This window comes from Mobula hypostoma, chromosome 12 (assembly GCF_963921235.1).
Source record: "Mobula hypostoma chromosome 12, sMobHyp1.1, whole genome shotgun sequence".
Classification (NCBI taxonomy): Eukaryota; Metazoa; Chordata; class Chondrichthyes; order Myliobatiformes; family Myliobatidae; genus Mobula; species Mobula hypostoma.
The window spans coordinates 15,002,545-15,018,259 of record NC_086108.1 but is presented as its reverse complement, the minus strand read 5'-3'; the positions used below and the strand labels follow the sequence as shown (position 1 = coordinate 15,018,259).

At 44.6% G+C, this 15,715-nt stretch overlaps 1 protein-coding gene and 1 long non-coding RNA gene across 4 annotated transcripts in view; one reads left to right on the top strand and one right to left on the bottom strand.

Moving 5' to 3' along the window:
* Positions 1–207, bottom strand: part of LOC134354623 (roquin-1-like) — a 174,185-nt gene extending 173,978 nt beyond the window's left edge. The window contains exon 1 of one of the 2 annotated variants that reach the window (XM_063063641.1): positions 189–207. The gene's annotated coding sequence lies outside the window, so the exon portion shown is untranslated. The other variant, XM_063063640.1, reaches the window with a different exon arrangement.
* Positions 208–264: 57 nt separating this feature from the next.
* LOC134354625 (uncharacterized) overlaps positions 265–15,715 on the top strand; it is a 76,031-nt gene continuing 60,580 nt past the window's right edge. The window contains exons 1-2 of one of the 2 annotated variants that reach the window (XR_010019859.1): positions 265–471; positions 1,056–1,201. This is a non-coding gene — a long non-coding RNA (uncharacterized LOC134354625). The remainder of the gene's footprint in view (positions 472–1,055; positions 1,202–15,715) is intronic. The other variant, XR_010019858.1, reaches the window with a different exon arrangement.

The window sequence follows — 15,715 nt, the reverse complement described above, 5'->3', positions numbered from 1 at the left end:
GTAACCGTACCCGCCTCTCATCTTCCCTCCCTGCTAACTGTACCCACCCCTCCTCACCCTCCCTGTCCGCTAACCGTGCCCACCCCTCATCTTCCCTCCCCGGTAACCGTGCCCACCCCTCATCTTCCCTCCCTGTCCGCTAACCGTGACCGCCCCTCCTTACCGGCCAGCCCCACCACACAACCTACCGGCAGCCCGGAAAACCGGAAACAGGTGCTCGCCCAGCACCTTCCCCCGACACACAGGAGCCGTAGAAAACTGTTCCCGCGCTCCTGTTCCTCCCGCCACCACTGGGAAACTCAGCAGAATGATCCCCTTCTCGGGGAGAACAATCTCTCCCCAGAGAGCGGTGTCAGCGGAGGGTGTGAGATTGAAATTAGAAGCAAGTGCTGGAAATGGTGCAGGTCGTGCGGCTTCTATGAGGAGAGAAACAGAGTCGCTGTTGAAGTTGGAGTAGAGCAGGAAGGACAGGTATAAGGATCTGACCAGTGTAACCAGGTTCTGTGATCTGTGAGTGAACGGGAACAGTCAGAGGGTGAGAAAGTCGGCGCAAGAATGTGGAAGCTGTGAAATACAGAGTGGGAGGATGTGCCAGAATGGACATATCATTTTCTCCCAGAATGTCTCCATTTTTACTAATGTCCACAAGGTGATTTTGTCCCCAAGTCTGAGAATGCACTTGCTGCTGGAATTGGTTTCGAATCATATTGTGTACCAAAATACAGAGGAAAAACGTAGTTTTGTCTGTCATCCATAGAGATAATTCCAAAGCATTAGTATATTGAGGAAGTACAAAGGGAGAAAAAACAATAGCAGAATCAGAATATAGTGTTACAGCTGCAGAGAAAGGGCCATGATGAGATAGATTGTTAGGTCAAGGGTTACAGAGGGCTATGGTATGGTGACCATATTTTAATGTCATCAAAAGTGCATGAAAGAGCATTGCTAAAGCTGAAGTGAGAGAAGAAACTAGTTCTGATGTTCATAGCAATGAAAATATGTACTGTACCTTAACTGAACTTTGAGTTTAATAACAGGAATCCATTTGTATGTAGGCTTTTGTATTTTGGAGATGGACAGAATATGTGAAAATCAAGCTGAGCCAATATCATGGATGACTGATGAGAAATGGAGGACCTCAAGAGCAGTGACCTCCAGATTACTCCTGGTGCCATGTACTGCAGAGTTCAGTAATAGTAAGGTGAGTGCGTGGCTGAGGAGCTGTTGCATGGCACAGGGATTCAGGTTCTGGGATCATTGGAATCTCTTCTGGGGTAGAGGTGACCTTTACAAGAAGGAAGTGTTTCACTTGAACCAGAGGGGGCTAATATCCTAGTGGGGAAATTTGCTTTTACCACCAGTCAGGATTTAAATGATCGGCAGGAGCATGGGTCCCGGTAGAGTGAAATCAGCAAGAAGACAAGTACATGGAACAATCAGAGCATGTAAGCCTAGCAGTCAAGATAGCCATGTTTACAATAAAAGGGCAGGTAGGACCTCAGCTTTAAATTACATCTATTTATATGTATACACATAACTTAACAAGTAAGGCAGATGAGCTAAGGGTCTCCAGAGACTGGGATGTTGTGGCCTTAACAGAAACATGGCTGAGAGAAGAGCTCCGGATCATTCCTCGGGGTTTGCTCCCGAAGCCTTCTCCATGAGTGGGTATAGCTGCAAGGCAGCAGAGGTTTGAGATCAGCGTTTTCTTTCTAGATGAGCCACCAACCACTGCTGAAAAGCCCCAAATGCCCGAAGTGACTGGTTTTCAGGCTCCAGTAACTGGCTTTTACCCCTTCTCCTGTCAGCTGAAACAATTCTACTGGGCTTAGTAGCTAAGCCACACGTGAAGGAACTGGACTTGGTTTTCAGATGCTACTTGAGACGCAAACCATTGGGAGCATTTAATAGGTAGTGGGAACTTGTCCTCAGTACCACCCCCGCCAGTAACAACTTTAAGAGACTATGGACACCTTGACGGGCTATATTATAAAGCCTCAAGAGTCAGTGGGAACTTGAAGAGCAGATGTGTTAAGGCATTGCATGTATTTGTGAGAGGAGCAGGGTAGTGCTATTGGAAGATTTCAATTTTCCTAGTATCCATTGGGTCACCCAGATTGCAAAGGGCCTGGATTGGGTGGAATTAATCAGTGTATTCAAGACAGTTTCTTCATACAGTACTTGGTAGGAGCAACACTGGACCTCCTCTTAGGGAACGAGGCAGGCCAAGTAGCCAAAATGGCAATTGGGGTGCACTTTGGGTCCAGTGACCACAATTCTATTGGTTTTAAAATAGTCATGGGTAAAGGTAGAACAGGTTCACGGGTTAAAATCTTGAACTGGAGCAGGTCCAACTCTGAGGGCATTAAGCAGAATCTAGCTGAGTTCAACTGGGAGAAGCTATTTAAAAGCAAAGGAGCAGTTAGCAAGTGGAAGGGTTTTAAAAAGGTCACTTTAAGAGTCTAGGGGCAGCATGTTCCTGTTAGGGTAGACATATTAAGTTCAGTGAACCCTGGCTGACAAGACACAGAGGCTCTGCTCTGGAAAAAGAAGGAAGCATTCATTGCCTTTAAGCAGCTGGGTGCAAATAAATCCCTGTATGAGTATAAATCGTGTAAAAAGGAAATCAGGAAAGCAAAAAGAGGGCATGAGATGGATTTACCAGGCAGGGCTAAGGATAATACCAAGAGGTTCTTCAGTTATATTAACAATAAAAGGTTAACTAAGGAGCGACCAGGTCCTCTTAAAGACCATCAGAGCCACTTATGTGTGGAGCTGCAGGAGATAACTGAGATTTTTGATGTCTATTTCTCCTCATTGTTTATGAAGGAGAATATCACGGATGCCAAGAAGGGAAGATGTCTTAAGGCTTGGAGCAGGGCCTGACCAAGTGCTCCCCTGGAACTTATGGGAGGCCAAGGAAGAAACCGCAGAGGCCCTTGCAGGGATATTTGCTTCATCATTAGCCACTGGTGAACTGCCAGAGACTTGAGGGTGGCTATTGTTGTTCCAGTGTTGAAGAGGGGTATCAATAACAGGCCAGGAAACTGTGAGCCTAACTTCAGCTGTAGTGACGTTACTGGAGGGAATTCTGAAGGCCAAGAATTGCTCTCTCTTTCATAGTCAGGGCCTGGTCTGGAGTAGTCAGCATGGCATCATGCATTGACATCATGTCTGACCTTTTGGAGTTTTTTGAAGCGGTGACTAAGGGGATAGATGAAGGTAGAGCAATGGATGTTGTCTTGTTCAGTAAGGCCTTTAACAATGTCCCATTTGGCAGGCAGATCTGGAAGGTTAGGTGGCGTTAGATTTAGGAGTTGCTAATAAGGTGGATTTATAATTGGCTCGATGATAGGAAGCAGAAGGTGATGATTCAAGGTTGATTCTCTGACTGGAGGCCTGTGACTGGCAGGGCCACAGGGGTCAGTGTTTTGACCTCTGCTATGCATTATTTAGGTAAATGATTTTATGTGTATGCGACTACATGGCACAATTAGCAAGTTTGTTGATGTTACTGAACTATGGGGTGAAGCAGGTTACAATGAATTACAAAGCAATCTTTATCAATAAGGGAAGTGGGCTGAGGTATAACAAATTGGTTTCATCTTAGATAATCAGAATCAGGTTTATTATCACTAGCATGTGACGTGAAATTTGTTAACTTAGCAGCAGCAGTTCAATGCAATACATAATCTAGCAGAGGGAGAGAAAAAATAATAAATAAAATAAAATATAATAATAAATAAACAAGTAAATCAATTACGTGTATTGAATAGATTTTTAAAAATGTGCAAAAAAACAAATACTGTATATTTTAAAAAAAGGTGAGGTAGTGTCCAAAGCTTCAATGACCATTTAGGAATCGGATGGCAAAGGGGAAGAGGCTGTTCCTGAATCGCTGAGTTTGTGCCTTCAGGCTTCTGTAGTCTAAGGTGATGCGTTTTGGACATTCAGACCAGTGAATGGCAGGGGATTGACGAGTGTTGTGCAACAGAGGGACCTGGGAGTACAAGTGTACGGTTGCTCAAAGCAGCCATGCAAATAGAAGGGGTTGTGAAGAAGGCACTTAGCATCGCAAACACGAGGAATCCTGCAGATGCTGGAAATTCAAGCAACACACATAAAAGTTGCTGGTGAACACAGCAGGCCAGGCAGCATCTCTAGGAAGAGGTACAGTCGACGTTTCGGGCCGAGACCCTTCGTCAGGACTAACTGAAGGAAATTAGTAAGAGATTTGAAAGTGGGAGGGGGGAGGGGGAGATCCAAAATGACAGGAGAAGACAGGAGGGGGAGGGATGGAGCCAAGAGCTGGACAGGTGATTGGCAAAAGGGATATGAGAGGATCATGGGACAGGAGGCCCAGGGAGAAGGAAAGGGGGGGGGGAACCCAGAGGATGGGCAAGGTGTATAGTTAGGGGGACAGAGGGAGCAAAAGAAGAGAGAGAAAAAGAATGTGTGTATATACATAAATAACGGATGGGTATGAGGGGGAGGTTGGGCATTAGCGGAAGTTTGAGAAAATGTTCATGCCATCAGGTTGGAGGCTACCCAGACGGAATATAAGGTGTTGTTCCTCCAACCTGAGTGTGGCTTCATCTTTACAGTAGAGGAGGCCGTGGATAGACATATCAGAATGGGAATGGGATGTGGAATTAAAATGTGTGGCCACTGGGAGATCCTGCTTTCTCTAGCGGACAGAGCATAGGTGTTCAGCAAAGCGGTCTCCCAGCCTGCGTCGGGTCTCGCCAATATATAGAAGGCCACATCGGGAGCACCGGATGCAGTGTATCACCCCAGCCGACTCACAGGTGAAGTGTCACCTCACCTGGAAGGACTGTCTGGGGCCCTGAATGGTGGTAAGGGAGTCCCTCTGTCCCTCTGACTATACCCCTTGCCCATCCTCCCTCCCCCTTTTCCTTCTCCCTGAGCCTCCTGTCCCATGATCCTCTCATATCCCTTTTGCCAATCACCTGTCTAGCTCTTGGCTCCATCCCTCCCCATTCTGTCTTCTATCATTTTGGATCTCCCCCTCCCCCTCCCACTTTCAAATCTCTTACTAGCTCTTCCTTCAGTTAGTCCTGACGAAGGGTCTTGGCCCGAAACATCAACTGTACCTCTTCCTAGAGATGCTGGCTGGCCTGCTGCGTTCACCAGCAACTTTATATGTGTTGCTTGAATTTCCAGCATCTGCCGAATTCCTGTTGTTTGCGTTTTTAAAATCTGCAGATGCTGGAAATCCAAGCAACACACACGAAACGCTGGAGGAATTTAACAAGTCAGGCAGCATCTATGGAAAAGAGCAAACAGTTGATGTTTCAGGCCGAGACCCTTTGTCAGGACTGCAAGGAAAGATGAGAAGTCAGAGTAAGAAGGTGGGGGGAGGGGAGGAAGAAGTACAAGGTGCTATGTGAAACCAGGAGGTGGGGGAGGGGTGAAGTAAAGAGCTGAGAAGTTGATTGGTGAAAGAAATGAAGGGCTGGAGAAGGGGGGATCTGATAGGAGAGGGTAGAAGACCATGGAAGAAAGTGAAGGTGGAGAAGCACCAGAGGGAGCTGATGAGCAGGTAAGGAGATAAGGTGAGGGAGGGAATTGGGAATGGGATATGGTGAATTGAAAGGGGAACATTACCAGAAGTTCGAGAAATCAGTGTTCATGCCATCAAGTTGAAGGCTTCAGTAGAGGAGGCCATGGATTGACATGTTGGAATGGGAATGGGCCAGGAGGGAGATCAGTGGAGAGGGATGAATTGAGAAGGGAGCTATCCCTGCAGAAAAGTGGAGGTGGGGGATGGAGGAAGAGAGAGGAAGATGTGCTTGGTGTGGGATCCATTGGAGGTGACGGAAGTTACGGAGAATTATGTACCGGACACGGAAGCTGGTGAGGTGATAGGTGAGGACGAGGAACCCTGGCCCTTGTGGGTGGTGGGGGGATGGGGTGAGATCAAATGTGCGCAGGATGGAAGAGATGCTGGTGAGGGCAGTGTTGATGGTGGAGGAAGGAAAGCCCCTTTCTTTAAAGAAGAGGGATATCTCATTAGGTCGGATGAAATGCCTCATCCAGAGAGCAGATGTGGCTGAGGCAGAGGAACTGAGAGAAGGGGATGGCGTTTTTGCACATGACAGGGCGACAAGAATTTAGTCCTGGTAGCTGTGAGAATCAGTGGGTTTTAAAAGATATCAGTAGATAAACTGTCTCCAGAAATAGAGACAGGGAAGTTGAGAAAGGGGAGGAAGGTGTCAAAAATGGACCAGGTAAATTTGAGGGCAGGGTGGAAGTTGGAGGCAAAGTTGATGAGCTCAGCATGGGTGCAGGAAGCAGCACCAATGCAGTTGTCAGTGTAGTATAGGAAAAATAGGGGATTGATACCATTGTTAGGGTTGGAACATAGATTGTTCCATGTAGCCGTCAAAAAGGCAGGCATAGCTGGGACTCAAGCGAGTGCCCATGGCTAGACTTTTGGTTTGAAGGAAGTGGGAGGAGCTGAAAGAGAAATTTTTGAGAGTGAGGACCAGTTCCGCCAGACGGAGGAGAGCGGTGGTGGAGGGGAATAGGTTGGGTCTGTTGAATAGAAAGAACTGCAGAGTTTTAAGACCCTCCTGATGGGGGATGGAGATCTATAGGGACTGGACATCCAAGGTGAAAATGAAATGATCAGGGCCAGGGAATGGATGTAGGTAGGAAGGGACTGAACCAGGGGAGATAAAACAGAGTCGAGATATGCAGATATAAGTTCGGTGTGGCAGAAACAAGCAGAAACAAATGGTCTACCTGAACAGCAGGTTTAATACAGGGTACAGGTTTCATCATCCTTTTCTTAGGAAATACCTTATCATGCTGGAGAGGGTGAAGAAGAGATTTACAAAGGTACTGCCTGGATGACAGGGCCTGAGTTATAGGGAGAGGTTGGCCAGACTAGATCTTTATTTCTTGAAGCGTAGGAGAATGCGGGTGACCTCACTGAAGTCTATAAAATAATGAGTGCTATTAATAGTCTTTCCCCAGCGTCAGAAAGTCCAAAACTGGAGTGCACAGACACAAGATAAGTGGGGAGAGATTTAAAACATATCAAAAAGATAACTTCTTTAAGCAGAAGATAGTGGGTATCTGGAATGAGCTACCAGAGGAAGGAGGCTGGTATAATTGCAAGATTTAAGAGGCATTTGGATAGGTACTTGGAGGGAGGCTCATTGTAGCTTATGAGCCTAACATGGGCAACTGGGAGTAGTAAGGAGAATGCAGTGGTCAGCATGGACCAGTTGAGCTGAAGGATCAGTTTCTGTGCTGCATTACTCAATGGCTCTACCTGAAGTTGTAGAATTCAGTATTAAACTGGGAAGGCTACGCCATTCCTGGACTGAAGATAAGATGCTGTTCCTCATGCTAGTGTTGGACCTCTCTGTGACAGTACAGGAGATCACAGGCCAATAGTTCAGAGTGGAATGGGGGACTAAAATGGCAGGCAATGGGAAAGTCAGTGTTACATAGTGCACTGAATATAGAGCAGTCACTCAGTCTGCATTTGGTTTATTCAGTGTGGAGGACACCATATTGTGGCAAATACAATTTAAGTGGGCAAAGGTGTGGTAAATTCATTTTGTGTGGGTGGGCAAATCTGCGGCATATGCACTTTGAGTGGGTGGGCAAAGGTGTGGCAAATGCAGTTTAAGGTGGAGAAATACAAGGCTGCCCACTGGTTCTAGAAACAAAAAAGCTGATTATTATCTGAATGGTGACAGTTTGGGGAAAAAGAACGGTACTACAAGACTTGGTGTCCTTGTGACCCAGTCACCAAATGTAGCATTCAGGGAGGCAAATGTCTTTCATTGCAAGAGGATTTGAGCCCAGGAGAAGGGATGTCATGATGTACCTGTGCAGGGCCTTACTGAAATTCCACTTAGATTTTTGTGTGTAGGTTTGACCTCCATAACCAAGGGAGAATGTTCTTTATACAGAGGGATTGCAACATGGGTTTAGATGGCTGATTCCTGCATCTGATGCTTGAAGAGGGATGGGGGTCAACTGGACCTACATTCACTGGCAGCACGAAGGCTGCATCTATTCTCAAGGAGTAACACACCATCAGGTTCTGGAACAGCTACTTTCCTACAATCATCATGTTCTTGAACTGACCAGCACAACCCTAATCCTACCTCAGCAACAGCACACCATGAGCTTCTCTCTTAATTGTGATTTTGTTTCTCACTTAGATCTAGCTTTTACATTGTCTTATCTTTCACTGTTTTGTATATAATTTATATATAATTTATGTTTGATGCATTGTCTGAATCTATGTGCTTTTGATGTTGCCGCAAGCAAGTTTTTCATTGAAACTATAGCTCACTGGATTTGTACACATGACAATAAACACAACTTGACTTGATATTCTAACAGGAGTGTACTGACTAAATGCAGGAGGACATTCCCAGTAGCAAGGGAGCTCTGAACCAGGGGCTTCAAGATATGATGTTAAACCATTTAAAAATGAGATCATGAGAATTTTCTCCCCTCAGATGGTGCTGGACCTATGGAAGCCCCTAAATGAAAATATGGAGACCAAGCTATTAAGTATGTTTGGGAAGGGAGTAGATGTAGTTCTTGTGGTCGAGGAAGTCAAGAAGTCTGTGGAAAATGTGGGAATGGAGTGAATGAACAACCGTGATCACACTGAAGGGGACAGTAGGCTCAGAAGGCTGAATGGACTCTTCCAGTTTATATGGAAACTGTACCCTCACATTGTCTGCTCATCCCTTGCATGAGGTACCGAAGCCTTAGGTCCCACACCTTTCAGTTCAGGAACAGTTATTACCCTACAACAATCAGGCTCCTGAATTGGTGTAGATAATTTCATATACCATTACTCTGACCTGATTCTATGACCTATCAGGGACTCTTTATAACATATGTTCTCAGTATTATTTTTATTTCCACAGCTTGTTTTCTTTTACACATTGGTGTTTGTCGGTCTTTGCCTATTCATGCCTAGATTTTCATAAAATTCTGTTATTTTTTTTTACTGACAATGTCTGCAAAAAATGAATTTCAAGGTAGTATACGTTACATATGCATACTTTGATCATAAATTTACCTTGATTCTGAGTTTGACTGTGGTGGTCTTCCACAGCATCGTTCAGCCAGTGATGATGATACCCTGAGAGCTGCCCAAACACAAGAAGTGCCCGATGAACTACTGGATGCTGTATCTCTCTGCCCCCTTTAAAATATACTTTGGAAATTATTTGTCCCCATGGGGAAATATGAGGCTGTGCTTCCTTGAGCAACCAAAGTCCTCCTCCCTCCGCTACCCCACCCAACTTCAGAGAGTGTGAATCACTCGGAACTCAAGTGATTGTATACTGGGTGTCACTGGTCTCTAATGGGGAAACAATAGCCCCTGGAAATAAAGAGTAGTTCCCCCTTTGTGTCTGCCCCTCTGGAGAACAGCACTGCCACCTGTGTCTCTGTCCCTCTGGGCAATAGCGCTGCCCCCTGTGTCTCTGTCCCTCTGGGCAACAGCACTGCCCACTGTGTCTCTGTCCCTCTGGAGAACTGCACTGCTCCTGTATCTCTGTCTCACTCAATAACAGCACTGCCCCTTGTGACTCTGTCCTACTGGAGAACTGCAGTGGCCCCTGTGTCTATGTCCCTCTGGAAAACAACACTGGTTCCCTGTGTCATTGTCCCTCTGGGCAACAGCCCTGGCCTCTGTAATTCCACCATCAGGAGACACGACATCTGAATAAAGCCAGTCTGAATGTGAAGAAACACGCACCTTGTTACTGCGAAGTCCTGTTCTGTTACCAGAGAACAAAACTTTAATTCCAGGAAACGAGTGGCCCTGAATATAAGAGTGGGGTGGTGTGTGAGGGGCGTGGGTATAATCCAGATTTCTCCCCTCAGTCTCAGACATTCCAAAGAAAGCATCTCAAGTTTGTCAAACCTCCCTTAGAACATAGAATAGTACAGGCCCTTCGGTCTACCATGTCTGTGCAAACATGATACCAAATTAAACTAAATCTCTTCAGCTTGTTCGCAGTTCATATTCCCCATTCCCTACATCTTCACATGTCCATTGAAGAGCCTCTTGAATGCCACCATGACCTTTGTAGTTCCACCCAAAGGCCTGCTTGCATTTACCCTATTTGTAGCCCTCATAATTTTGTATACCTCTGTCAAATCTCCCTTCAATCTTCTACATTCCAAGGGATAAACTCCTAACTTATTCAATCTTTTCTCTTAACTCAGGTCCTCTTGCCTCGGCAACATCCTCATGAATATTGTCTGTACTCTTTCAACCTTATTTATATGTTTCCTGTAGGTAGATGACCAAAATTACACACAATATTCCAAATTAGGCCTCACCATTGTCTTGTACAACAAACATAACATCCCATCTTCTGTACTCAATACAATGATTTATGAAGGCCAATGTGCCAAAGGATTTTTTTATGACCCGATCTACCTGTGATGCCACTTTTAAAGAATTATGTACCCGCATTCCCAGATCCCTTTGACCTTCTGCACTTCTCAGTGCCCTATCTTTCACTGTGTAAGACCTACCCTGGTTGGTCCTACTGAAGTGCAAAACCTCGCACTTGTCTGCATTAAATTTCTTTCTTTTTTTCTTTATTCGTCTTTTTATTGATTTAAAAGGAGCCTAAATACAATCAAGAGGAGAATTATCTCAAATATATAAACCAATAACAATATAAACCAATATTAAGATAGACATTGTATTACATTTCATCTGCCATTTTTCAGCCCATTTTTCCAGCCGATGCAGATCCCTCTGCAAGCTATGATAACATTCCTCACTGTTCACTACACCCCCAATCTTGGTGTCATCTGCAAATTTACAAACAACCAAAGACTCTGCACCGATCCCTGTGCACAGCACAAGTCACAGGCATCCAGTCAGAGAGGCAACCCTCTAATACCACACTCTGGCTTCTCCCACTAAGCCAATGTCTAATCCAATTTACTATCTCATCCTGAATGCCAAATGATTGAACCTTCTTGACCAGCCTCCTATGTGAGACCTTGTCAAATGCTTTACTAAAGTCTATGTCAACATCATTGATTGCTTTGTTTCCTGGTAACTTACTCAAAAAACTCTATAAGGTTAATTAGACATGACTTACCATGCACAAAGCCATGCTGACTATCCTTAATCAGTACATGTCTATCCAAATACTTATATATCCAGTCCCTTACAATACCTCCCAATAACTTTCCCACAACTGATATCAGACTTACCGACCTATAATTTCTTGGTTTATGTTCAGAGCCTTTTTTAAACAGCAGAACAGCATTCCAATTGATCGTGTGGATAGTCAGAGGCTTTTTCCCAGGGCTGAAATGGCTGCCACAAGAGGGCACAGGTTTAAGGTGCTTGGGAGTAGGTGCAGAGGAAATGTCAGGGGTAAGTTTTTTACGCAGAGAGTGGTGAGTGCGTGGAATGGGCTGCCGGCAACGGCGGTGGAGGCGGATACGATAGGGTTTTTTAAGAGTCTTTTGGATAGGTACATGGAGCTTAGAAAAATAGAGGGCTGTGGGTAACCCCAGTAATTTCTAAGGTTGTCAGGACATGTTCGGCACAACTTTGTGGGCTGAAGGGCCTGTATTGTGCTGTAGGTTTTCTATGTTTCAATTCTTTGGTACTTCTCCTGTTGCTGAGGATGTTTTAAGTATCTCTGTCATGGTCCCGACTTTTTCTGCACTTGCTTCCCATAAGGTTCGAAGGAACACCTTGTCAGGACCTGTGGATTTATCCACCTTAATTTGCCTCAGGGTAGCAAACACCACCTCCTCTGTAATCTGTACGGGGTCCATGACCTTGATGCCGCTTTGCCTCACTGCTATAAACTCTGTATCTGTGTCTTGAGTAGATACAGATACAAAGAATGCATTTAAGATCTCTCCCATCTGTTATGGCTCCACACACAATTACCATTCTGATCTTCCAGAGGACCAATTTTGTCCCTTGCAATCCTTTTGCTCTTAACATAGCTGTATAATCCTTTCAGATTCTCTTTCACCTTGTCTGTAGGAGCAACATTTTGCCTTCTTTTAACCTTCCTGATTTTTTTCTTAAGCGTTCTCTTGCACTTCTTGTACTCCATAAGCACCTAATTTGGCAGATAAATGCGTATTTGAGAAGCTGGTGCAGGGGGCAGGGCTTCAGGTTCTTGGATAATTGGGATCTCTTCTGGGGGAGGTATGACCTGTTCAAAAGTGACGGGTTGCACCTGAACCCGAGAGGGACCAATATTCTCACAGGCAGGTTTGTTAGAGCTGTTGGGAAGGGTTTAAACTAACTTAGCAGGAGGGTGGGAACCGGAGTGAAGGGACTCAGGAAAGGACGGATGGTAAAAAAGTAAAGATAGCGTTCAGTCAGATTGTCAGGAAGGGCAGGCAGGTGATGGGACTTAGTTACAGCCAACAGACTGTGTATCAAATCATTAGGGATGCAGAGTCAGAAAGTATAGCAAATACGGTATTCAAAGTGTTATATCTAAATGCGTGTAGTATAAGAAATAAAGTGTTATAGAAATAATTCTGTTGTAGTTGTGAGCTGAATGTCGAAGGCTACACGTTATATTGGAGGGATAGGAAGGTAGGCAGGGGGGTTGGTGTGGCTCTGCTGGTAAAGAATGGTATCAAATCAGTAGAAAGATGTGACAGGATTGGAAGGTGTTGAATTCTTCGGGGTTGAGTTAAGAAACTGCAAGGGTAAAAGGGTGTTGATGGCAGTTATATACAGGCCTCCCAACAGTGGCTGGGAGGTGGACCACAGGTTACAACAGGAAATAGAAAAGGTGAGGCAAAAGGGCAATGTTATGGTAGTCATGGGAGATTTTAACATACATTGGGGAAATCAGGTTGATAGTAGATTTCAAGGGAGTGAGTTTGTTGAATGCCTAAGAGATGGCTTTTTAGAGTAGTTTGTTGTTGAGCCTACTAGGGGATCAGCTATACTGGATTGGGTGCTATGTAATGAACCTGAGGCGATTAGGGAGCTTAAGGTAAAATAGCCCTTAGGAGCCAGTGATCACAATATGATTGTGTTCAACTTGAAATTTGATAGGGAGAAAGTATGATGTAGCAGTATTTCAGTGGAGTAGGGGAAATTACAGCGGTATTGGAGAGGAGTTGGCCAAAGAAAATTGGAAGGAGCTGCTGGCAGGGATGTCAGCAGAGCAGCAATGGCGTGCGTTTCAGGGAAAAATGAGGAAGGTACAGGACATGTGTATTCCAAAAGTGAAGAAATACTCAATTGGTAAAATAGTACAACTGTGGCTGACAAGGGAAATCAAAGCTATTGTAAAAGCAAAAGAAAGAGCATACAGCAAAGCAAAAATTTGTAGGAAGATAGAGGATTGGAAAGTTTTTAAAAACCTACAGAGAGCAACTAAAAAAAATCATTATAAGGGAAAAGATGAAATATGAAAGCAAGCTAGCAAATAAATCAAAGTGGATAGTAACAGTTTTTTCAAGTTTGTTAAAAATAAAAGAGAAATGAGAGTGGATATAGGACCATTAGAAAATGAGGCAGGAGAGATAATAACAGGGGACAAGGAGATGACTGATGAACTAAATGAGTATTTTGCATCAGTCTTCACTGTGGAAGACACTAGCTGTATGCCTGATGTGTGTGAAGGAAGAGAAGTGGGTGCAGTTACTGTTATAAGAGAGAAGGTACTCAAAAAACTGAAAACCTAAAGGTCCATAAGTCACCCGGACCAGAGGAACTACACCCTAGGGTTTTGGAAGAGGTAGTGTTAGAGATTATGGTGGCATTAGAAATGATCTTTAAAAAATCATTGAACTCTGGCATGGTACCAGAGGACTGGAAAATTGCAAATATTACTCCACTCTTTAAGAAAGGAGGAAGGCAGCAGAAAGGAAACTATAGACCAGTTCGCCTGACCTCAGTGGTTGGGAAGATGTTGGAGTCAATTGTTAAAGATGAGGTGATGGAGTACTTGGTGACACAGGACAATATAGTACAAAATCAGCGTGGTTTCCTTCAGGGAAAATCCTGCCTGATGAACTTGTTGGAATCCTTAGAGGAGATTACAAGTAGGATAGATAAATTGGCTGCAGTGGATGTTGTGTATTTAGACTTTCAGAAGGCCTTCGACAGGGTGCCACACATGAGGCTGCTTACCAAGTTAAGAGCCCATGGTATTACGGGAAAGTTACCAATATGGTTAGATCATTGGCTGATTGGTAGGAGGCAGCGAGTGGGAATAAAAGGATCCTTTTCTGGTTGACTGCCGGTGTCTAGTGGTGTTCCCCAGGGGTCAGTGTTGGGACCATTTCTTTGGAATAGCTGGCCTTATTGCCAAGTTTGCAGATGATACGAAGATTGGTGGAGGGGCACGTAGTGTTGAGGAAACAGGTAGGATGCAGATGGACTTAGACGGATTAGGAGAATGGGCAAGAAAGTGGCAAATGAAATGCAATGTTGAAAAATGCATGGTCATGCACTTTGGTGGTAGAAATAAATGTGCAGACTATTTTCTAAATGGGGAGTAAATCCAGGAACTCTGAGATGCAGAGGGACTTGGGAGTCCTTGTGCAGAACGCCCTAAAGGTTAATTTGCACATTGAGTCGGTGGTGAGGAATGCAAGCCCCATGTTAGCATTCATTGCCAGAGCACTAGAATACAAGAGCAAAGATGTGATGCTGAGGCTTTATAAGGCACTAGTGAGGCGTAACCTTGAGTACTGCGAACAGTTTTGATCTCCTCATCTTAGAAAAGATGCGCTGGGAGAGGGTCGAGAGGAGGTTCATAAGGATGCTTTCAGGAATGAAAGGGTTATCATATGAGGAACGTTTGATGGCTCTGGAATTCAGAAGGATGAGGGGGTATCTCTTTGAAACCTTTCGAATGTTGAAAGGCCTAGACAGAGTAGATGGGGAAAGGATATTTCTCATGGTGGGAGAGTCTAGGACATGAGGGCACAACCTCAGGTTAGAGGGGTGCCCTTTCAAAACAGAGATGCGGAGAAACTTCCTTAGTCAAAGGGTGGTGAATTTGTGGAATTTGTTGCCATGTGCAGCTGTGGAGGCCAGGTTGTTGGGTGTATTTAAGGCAGAGATTGATAGGTTTGAGATTGGACATGGCATCAAAGGGGAGAAGGCTGAGAACTGGGGTTATGGAGGAGGAAAAAAAGGATCAGCCATGATTGAATGGTGGAGCAGACTCGATGAGCCAGATGGCCTAATTCTGCTCCGATGTCTTATGGCCGAATTTGTTCCTACCTGTCTGAACCTGCCATGCACTTCCTTTTTTTCTCTCAACCAGGGCCTCAATATCTCCTGAAAACCAAGGTTTCTACACTTGTTATCTTTACCTTTTATTCTGACAGGCACATACAGGCTTTGTAGGCTCAAAATTTCATTTTTGAAAGCCTCCCACTTTCCAACTACGCATTTGCCAGAAAACAGCCTGTCCCAATCCACACTTCCCAGATAATCTTTGATACCATCAAATTGGCCTTTCTCCAATTTAAAATCTCAACCCATGGACCAGAACTAACTTTGCATATTTACTTTGAAACTTATGTCATTGTGGTCACTGGATGCAAAGTGTTTCCCTACACAAAATTTCTGTCAACTGTCTCTCATTCCCTAATAGCAGATCCAGTATCGCACGCTCTATTGTTGGGGCTTCTACGTTCTGATGAAGGGAACTTTCCTGAACACTTT